The 9972-nt window shown below is 40.2% G+C and overlaps 1 protein-coding gene across 7 annotated transcripts in view; it reads right to left on the bottom strand.

Annotated features, from left to right (window-relative positions):
* Zzz3 (zinc finger ZZ-type containing 3) overlaps window positions 1-9972 on the bottom strand; it is a 59935-nt gene that overhangs the window by 13148 nt on the left and 36815 nt on the right. The window lies entirely within an intron of this gene.

The following is a 9972-nucleotide window of genomic DNA, read 5'->3' as shown; positions in this document are numbered from 1 at the left end:
GGGTGCTCTTACCCACTGAGCCATCTCACCAGCCCTTAAGAAACTTCTTAATAAAAGAACTAAAATTCCGTAATTTCACACAAGGCGAGGAGTCAGCAAATCCTGCTTTCTGGTTATACTAATGTGAGAACGGAACACCTAAAGCACACTCTTCCCACGCCACAAGACAGCATGCACAGAATGATATGGTAGCAGGTCACGCAGTTCTCAACTGCTCTACAATCACTTCCCCCACATATGAAATCTCACTTTCTATTGCAAACCTATTGTTCCCAGCATTCAAGATAAGGGCAAATGGTCAGTTCTTAGAGAGAAGCTGGAGGCATCACTTCCCTACCCGCCGACGGCAGACACACAGCTTCATCCCCGGAACTCTACCTACTTGTCACGGAGACACTCATGCGCTCATTCTCACTCGGGTCTCTTGGGTGGGTTACACTGTCCTGAGTCTGGAATCCCTGGCTTTACATATAAATACATAGAAACAAGAACCCCAAAGCCTTGATTGCTCACAGAAGTAATCTGCAGATTCACTGCAGAAGCAGCAGCTATATCCTTACAGTATCAACAGAGCAGTTTTCTTTTAATGGTCCAAATACATTGTTTTTCAATAGACTACAACACTACAACTCCATTATGGAAAAATACATCTGTTTTGCTTGCTTTCTTTTTTGTAAGACAAGTTATCATATTTTCCAGGATGTTGACACTCAATAAATGTATTGAATAAATGTCTGATGTTTTACACAATCCGAAGCAGAGTAAGTTAGAAGCAGCAGAAGCATCTAAGGTGAAACAAAGCACCTACGAGACTCACCAAACGGTGATGCTTAAAGCATCTCATGACTGTTGTCAAGTCTTTGTAGGCTACAGTTGTGATGGATCAAGTATTCGCATAAAACTGTATAGGTTACGGACACAGTCAATTTGAGGCCAGTGAAGGACACAAGTGATGCTGTCTGCGGGGAGGGCAACAAAAGCCTAACTTTTCAGCTCTAATTTTGCTTAACTCTGACAAAATGGCTAGAAGGCATAAGACAAATATGTAAGGTCTAGAATGAAATAATGAAAACCTGTACAAGAAGAGTGAATTCAAGTCTTCTACCCAGATTTAAATTACTTCCCACTAGTCAGAGATTGTCAGTGTATCCCTGGGTAGATATGAAAAAAATTATTAAAATCTGGAACACCATGGTCTGACATATACAAATCTATATTCAGTCCCACCTACAGCTTTCTCCACTGAGAAGCAAAGTGAACAAGGAAAGGTTAACCATCGAATCCCAGGTAAGACTCAGTTCTTCACTGGTGCAGCCACTGCTTGCCAAGAAAACAAAACACTCTCTCTTAAAAGCTCTAGCGATCACCAAAATATGAGAGATGTGGAAATTAGGATTAACATGGGAGCTACAATAATGGGAGAAAGAAAGAGAACTGGGCATCATCCTGAGGATGAAAGGACGCTTGTAGCTGAGGATCTATCATGGTAGTCACCTAACCTACATTTTTTTTTTTAATTCTTCAAATGTTTTAAAAGAAAGAAGGCTGAGTATGATGCCTTACATCTTTAAGTTCAGCAATTGAGAGACAAAGGTAGGTGGATGGCTTGAATTTGAGGCCAACCTGGTCTATGTAGTGAGTGAATTACATACAGGACAGCTGGAGCTATCAAGTGAGATACTGCCTCAATAAAATAAAATAAAATGACAGAAAAAAGACAGATGTGCAACCATGTAATAAGAGGCAGCTAACAAAGCCAAATATGATAGATTATACCTAAGTCAAACATTCAAAGGGCTAAAGTAGAAGGATGAAAAAAATCTGAGGGTACCGTGTCTGAAAACACCGCAACAAAAGTTCTAACATTTGTTTTGTATACTATATGCCAGACACTGCTATATTTTAAATTTCATAAACTTAAAACAGATACCATTCATTATTCAAGGCATACTACAAAGGAAACCCCTGTCTCAAACAGAAGATGTTAGAATAGTTTCAACTCACCACAGATGTTCATCCAAATATTACAATTAAGTGAAAAAAATCCTAAACCTCCATAGAAGCAACAACACACTTTCACTCTGGTTCTGACTCTACTTGTGAAGATGATGCGTGCTTCCTGTGTGATGTGAAGTTGTAACTTTCCAACGGGACTGCTGTGTGCTGACTCTGTAAGAACTGTCTGCTTGATCCTTACAAGATGCTAACAGTGAGTTTATCTGCAGCGCAGAGTTCTCAACTTCACTTTATTTATCACCTTGACATACAGACATTTAGCTGTCAGGCTAGGAGATGGCATTTGATAACAGTACCTATATCAAAGTTATTTCCACTACCCTTTCTGGCCAAATTTTACTGACTCTTATGAACATAAACATTTATTATGGCTAAAAGACTTTATTGTCCATTTTCTAGGCAGTATTTGCATGTACAGCCATCAACAGAGGAGGGAGAGAGAAAAACAGGAGGAGGAAGATGGAAAATTTTACTCTTCAGGGCACACCATCTTCTTCCAGGGGCCAAGCTTCCATTCCCATGGTGGAGAGTGTCCTTCAGAGCTCATTTGGACATTTTTAACCTTGAAAAATAAATGCGGAAACCTGTTTTTAAAAACATCTAGCTTTAAGACATTCTGCCAAGAACACTGGTCTGATTCTTCAAAATAAATGTCAGCAGAAAGGTCCCTGGTTCAATCCTGGCTTTCTGCACCAGATGAATAACGAGGAGAAGTAAAATGGACAGGAGTGCCCCCAGGTGTGGTGGAGGAGGGTTAATACACATGAGAAGCACAGCTACATAGAGGCAGGGACACCTGGGGTCCCGAGGAAGCTCTTCAATTTCAGGTGAGGTCACCACAATGGCACCTATGGTACTCTGACTACTGCCCTTCAGGAAAGATTTTTTAAAATTCTTGTTTTAGCTATATTTGTTTACATTTGGTTTTAAATTCTTGTTTTAGCTATATTTGTTTACATTTGGTTTTCTAACTGGATTTCAACCAATTTTTTCTTCTGAAAATTCTTCACCATTTCTTTTGCCTCTATGTCCCCCGTTTCACACTTCTACCCTTGAGTCTATTTACAGTATGCTTGTCCCTGCTCTTCTGCAGAGACTATAAGCACCAGCACTGCTCTAACTGATCTGCACTGTAGCCATACATACCTGGTTTGTGCTGCTGCTTGGTTTCCTATTATTATTGTTGGTGGTGGTGGTGGTTTGGTTCGGTTTGGTTTTGGGCTTTAGGTTTCTTCCTTCCTAACCATTAACAAGTACTGACTGCACCTTCAGGAAAAGACTACTCACTACATACATGTCATACTTCCTACTCACTACATACATGTCATACTTCCTACTTAAAACCACAGGAAATATGAAAAAGCAAAGCAAAATTATTCTTCTAAATTCATATCTATTCAATAACTGAATTAAAAGAATTCGAAAATGTCAACTCTAAAATCTAATGTAATACGAGGTCAATGAGCTGAAAAGTGAGAAATGCAGGAATTTGGTGTAGCGGGGAGCGGCTCCGGGAAGTGAAAAGCTCAGGAGATCTAACGCAGTCCGAAACATCTAAAGGCAGAAGAGGCGCAGTGTGGAAGACAGCTAAGGCACACTTACACCAAGGTGGCAACTTGAAAACCAAACACAACCACAATATTTATGACACTGAAACTCAAGCGATCATGAATCCGTGCTAAAGAAGAGAATCAAGAAACAGACTAATTCAGCAAAATTATCACTCAGAACTCCTCAAATTTAGGGAGAAAAACATACAAGGAACAGTTACAATTCAACAGAGGAAACCAGAAAAGTACATTTCGCTGAAATATTCCAATTAGAAACTGCAAGACAAGACACCACACACACACACACACACACACACACACACACTCACACACACACTCACTTGTGGCAATTAAAGATTAAGTCTGGAGGGGAGGAGAGACGGCTCAGCAGTTTAGAGCGCTTGTTACTCTGCAGAGGACCTGGGCTGGATCCCCAGGACCATTTGGTGGCTCACAACTATCTGTAACTCCAGTTCCAAGGAATCTGACCCCCTCTTCTGGCCTCTGTAAGCACCAGGCACATAGGCAAAACACCCAATATACATAATACGAAATAAAATCTTAAACAAAAAGAAAAGAAAACCTTTAAAAAATTGTATTTTTCATACCTTGGTTTCTTACTTTATGTATACCAAAAGACAAAACAAAATCCCTCAACAACCGTTTATAGTATGCTCTTATACAAATTAAAGAGCCCGAAGATCTCTCATCAACTCTATGAGTTATAGTTAACATGTTTTGCCTACAGTAAACCATTAAGACATACAGCTGCTTTGGGTTTTTTTGTTGTTGTTTTTTGGTTTTGTTTTTTTTTTTTTTGGTTTTTCAAGACAGGGTTTCTCTGTCATACAGCTGCTTGTGACCAAACATGTTATCATTTCCACTGTTCCATTTCCAGAAAGCTGAGTGGTCTTTGGAAATGAAGGCTGTTTTGACTGCTCAATTGTACTTTCAAATCCTAACCACGGAATAGGCTTGTCAACACTTGGTCTTACAGAACACAGTGAGTCGCTCGAGTGTATCAGAAACAGCACTAAAGCTCACAGCCCTCCACGCAGCAATGACATTCCACGTTGAAAAGGCAGCTGTGGAAAGGGTGATTCAGTAAGGTTCCCTGCCACCAAACTTGAGGAACTAAGTTCTATCCCCTGGGCCTACATGGTAGAGGGGGCAGAATCTACCTCCACACCTCCACCAAGTGTATCCGTAAACATGTAGACATATACACAAATAAATACATGTAATAAAAACACTGTTTAAGCAGCAAGCAGGTTTGAAGACATGGTAGCACTTGGAAGGAAGAGACAAGACCATGATTTGGAGCCAACCTTAGCTACATGGTGAGACCCTGCTTCAAAAGGGAAAAGTAAACAGAGGAAAACACAACAACTAGGATCCTTTCCAGTGGACCTTACAGCCCATGAATACCTTAACATCTTCAAAGACCCTCAGTCAGAATATGCCAAGATATAAAACAGTTAAAGTCCTAAGTGTAACTATCAACTAAATGACACATTTTCTAGCCAGTTCTCCAAGTTGCTCTAAGGGTAGATTATGTTATGCACACCCTTAGCTAAGCTCCTCCTCCAACACCCAGTTATCAAGGACACCAGTACTGAACAGTATTCTGCACAAGGTTTACAGGCCCGAGGACAGTCCAGGCTCGAGGACAAATTCAAGGCCAGCCTGGTGATAAAGCAACATCCCACGGAAGGAGGCAAGCTGTTTTCAAACATACGGTCATCAAATAAGATTTTATCATACCTCGATTTATCCATGGTAAGTTTCTGGAATGAATTTGCCAGAACACATACAAAGCTGTGAAAGGAACTGCACACTGCATTCTAAGAGAAAACTGTTAGGCAAATATAATAACATAACATCCACCACTAGCAAACAATCACAGTCTTAGAGCTGGACGGAAGCTGCCACTTCTAGGACAAGCACTGAATTGAGGGCTGCTCAGAAGCACAACATTTACATGATGCAAAACCCTTGGTTCAATCCCCAGCACCACAAAAGAAGGATAGTGATTTCTGTTACGTTATTAAAACGTTTCTAATAATAAGATACAAACTCAGAGCAGAAGTATGAAACATGAAAATAAAATCCCCATGATACCAACATTATGAAATAAAGTTGACATATTTTAATCTAGTGAGAAAATATGTAATTTTATAAAATATAAGAGAATAAAAATGCTAAATTAATTTTTTACCAAGTTACATAAAAGGTTTTATTCACAGTACAGAGGAATAAGAATTTCTGCTAAATAAATTTGTGCTTTAGAGATTACCAACACTATTCTTGAGTATTCCCCCATATATCTGGGAATGAAAATTGGACCTAAAAATTAAGGAACTCCTAGAAAAGAATACACATTGCTAACAATGTACCATCAGAATTGTAACAGGTGCCCCTTTCTAACATAAGATGCTCAACAGAGGCACAGGGCACCCGGGAACTCTGCAAACTGAAAACTATGCGTGCAAACGTTCCTCTTAAGCTACGAACATAGTTCCTAAGAATCTGCAGGTTTCTCAAGGAGCAGGGCTCTCCCAAGGGTGGAAACTCTCAGGAACTGGTCACAGTCCTCTCACTACCCTTGTACAAGTCACGGATTGGTTTTTACTCCCCCAAACACTCATTTTTCTTGTAAACACCCAGTGTTTGTTTTTTAACATTATTACTAAAATTATAATACTTTTACAACAAAGAACACTCACAAGTCTGTAATTCCTAAGACCATTTTGGTGCTCTTCTTAAATGAACAGAAAACCGAATTTCAGGTATTTCAGTATACCACATGATTTGGCTAAAGACAACCTAAGCTGCTTTTAACACTGCAGGATGCCAGCTCATGGAGCCCTCATGGTGGCAGGTTATTTCAACATACATAGAAAACCTATCGCCGGGCGTGGTGGCGCACACCTTTAATCCCAGCAGAGACAGGCGGATTTCTGAGTTTGAGGCCAGCCTGGTCTACAAAGTGAGTTCCAGGACAGCCAGGGCTACACAGAGAAACCCTGAATCGAAAACCAACAACAACAACAAAAAAAAACCAACAACAACAAAAAGAAAACCTATCTCAACACAGTCTGCTACTGTCTTTAAATTTTTCCCCAATTAAGGGGGGAAAATTATCAATAATTAGCTTTTCTTTGTTAAAAATAAGATTCTATACTTTCACTCTAAGTGCTGCCATCATGAGATATTGTTTCCAACATGTCTTATACATTTTACATTATAAGCAGAGTAAAACTCAACAAAGTAAGAAAAATATAATTCTGTTTCTCAGGAGAGCTCCAATATATCATCATATGATCATAGCCTTCTATACTATTTTAGGCATTTTTACAGTAACATGTATCACTGAGTTACCCTTCACCAGGTAATTAAGCACACAACTCCATCACAACTTTACCCATCATGACAGTCCCGCCAACAACGTGCTCTAATTGCATTAAATGTGCCTGCTCTAGCTGATACCCACACCTGTTGGGCCCTGCTCACTATTTTCAGGATTCCTAGTACCTCTACTTCCCTTTCTTTCCTCCGTCCCTTTTACTTTTAAAGGTTATTGGGGGGGGGGGGCGTGAATGTTTTGCTTGCATGTATGTTTGTGCACCTTCACTGTGAGGTGCCATTTAGGTGCTGGGAGTCAAATCTGGGTATGCAAAAGCAGCAAGTGCCCTCAACTTCTAAGCCATTTCTCTAGCCACTCCCGCCTTCTTCTTTATGGCCAAATAATATTCCATTACAATAACAGCCATCAACTGCTGGATGTCTGGGTTGTCTCTACCTTTGGCCATTATGACTTGTACTATACTGTGAACATCTGCATGTAAGTTCTTGTTTGAACAGCATTTTTTAATTCTTTGGGGCATTTGAAAGGAGAACTTAGCCTATAAAGGCATTGTATTTTTATATATGTGGTATATTATCTCAAGTTGTTTTATGTTGTACAGTCATGCAAACATATGAAGGTCAGAAGATGACTCAAGGTGTCTTCCTTCAATACTTCCTACCTTATATAAAAATAGGGCCTCACTTGAAACCAGAGCTTGCAGATTTGTCTATTCTAGCTGGCAGCTTGCTTTTCCCTTCTCAGCTCCAAGCACTGGGATTATAGGCAGTGCACTGATCTTGCTTGTGGACTCCTGGGATCCCAATTTTATCCTGGTTATAACACAAGTGTGTTATCTTCTGAGCCATCTCTCCAACCCCCAAGGACAAGTTTAGCACATTACACTAGTTGTTTCTTTTCTTCCCTACAAACAGCAGGACACCTGCCCCAGGGGGTCCAATCTGCTACCTAATCAGTGAGTACAGCACTCTCCAGACTGTAAACAGATCCAGGGCTAATGTTCATGGTCCTGTAGTGCTACTGGACCATAGCAAACAGAATACAAAGCAGCAGCATAGCAAATGAAGCCCCAGTATGGCGGGAACTGAGGAGAACAAGGACAGGACAAAGAACGAGGTATCAGGGCACACACTGTCTTCAATACTGACAAGCAAGGCACAGCTGGGCAGTGTTTCCTGAGCTTGGCTAGTCAAAAGACTGTCTACTGCTCTTAATCTTTTTGACTCACGTATGCTATATAACTGCACTGAAATATCATTCTAAATTCTCATTAAGGTATTCAATTATCATACACAAAGGAATTAAAACAAATCAACCTCTTTAAAACATGTTAATAAAAAAAAGTATGTATGTACTCTACATGCATGCCAGGTCCCCATGGCAACGTCAAGAGAGCTAAGAATCCCTGACCTGGACTTAGAGGTGGTTGTGAGCAACCTGCTGTGGGTCCTCCGCAAACTCAGCAATACTCTTTTCTGCTCCAGCCCCTCCACTCCATTTTTTGTTGTTGTTGTTGTTGTTTTTGTTTTTTAAGTGTGTGTGTACACTTGAGGACAGGAGCCTGATGAGGTTAAAGATATCAGAATGAGAATTACAGTTGTGAACCACCCAGTGTGGATGCTGGGGACTGAACTGGGTCCTTATCAATAGCAATATGTACTTAAACACTGCTGTCCTTCCTGAGTCTTTCAAACCCTTTTTTTCTGAAGATAGTTCTGAGTGGGCTTCTAGTTCCTGCCACCGACAATGTAATGAAGTGTGCTGCTATTGCCTTAACTTCATTTTCATTGTTTACTAAGGGGAGGGAGTAGGTACAGGGATGGAGGGGTGTTCTTTCAAAATAGGGTCTTACTATCTAGGCAGCCTGGCCTACAACTCACTCCCAAGTACAGGAGCACAGGCACACAGTGTCATACCTGGAGCCAATCACTCAATTAAATAAGCTTCATAAAAGTTCAAAGACCTTGAATCTGAATTTTTACTCATATTTATAGAGCTACTTGTACCTTAAACCTGGGGTTCTTGTGGGAACCAAGCTTAAAGGGCCTTTCAAATTGTTTCTGCTTTTCTAAATGTGCAAAAAACAAGAAAAACAAACAGAATAAAGCCAAAAGGAAACAAAAACAAAAAAGCCGGCTTTTCTCTAAAAAAAAGAGAAGGCAAGTCTCGCTGTCTTCTGCAGACAGTCCATTATATCCGAGTTGGAGCAAATGTTCTCGGCTCCTCACCCAGGAGGTCTAGACACGCTGTAACGTACCTTCTATTCTGCTATTGTAGCTGCAAGGTTTCATGTGACAGAAACAAGGTATGGATAGGGTATAGGTGCAAACTGAATGCACATGGAAGACAGAGGTCCACAGCAGGCCTCCATCTCTCTCCACCTTATTTTCTGAGACAATATTTTTCACTGAAGGATCGGATACACCGAACGGCTAGCCAACTCCCGAGATCCCCCTGCAGAGCCAGTGTTAGAGACAAACCATTTCTCTTTTTCCAGGTCCTTCAGCCCTGAACCAGATGCATACCATTCTTTACTATTTCAAAAGCCTACACACCAAACTCAAGACTGTAAAAATACATTTAAAAATTATATATAACATTTGACAATAAAAACTTTACCTCAAAATACAACTCTGTATGTTTTTTATTCACAATTTTTATATTTCAACTCAATTATAAAAATATTAGCTTGACAACCCATTCTTAAATACACAACTCCAACAATACTTCTCCTCACATGTGAGTTTAATAAACTGTAAATGATTATGCAGTGTACTCACCTTCTTTTTTAAAACTTAAAATCAAGACAGTTTTTACATAAGTCTGGCAGCTGAGAATCCAGCTTAGTGGTAGATTCTTGCCTAGCACGCATAAAAACCTAGGGTTGATTTTCAACAGTGAAAAAATAAAATAGGGGCCTAGCAAACACAGAAGTGGATGCTCACAGTCAGCTATTGGATGGATCACGGGGCCCCCAATGGAGGAGCTAGAGAAAGCACCCAAGGAGCTAAAGGGGTCTGTAACCCTATAGGTGGAACA

This window comes from Mus caroli, chromosome 3, assembly GCF_900094665.2.
Source record: "Mus caroli chromosome 3, CAROLI_EIJ_v1.1, whole genome shotgun sequence".
Classification (NCBI taxonomy): domain Eukaryota; kingdom Metazoa; phylum Chordata; class Mammalia; order Rodentia; family Muridae; genus Mus; species Mus caroli.
The sequence above is the reverse complement of the archived record's forward strand: the minus strand, read 5'-3'. Positions and strand labels throughout refer to the sequence as shown.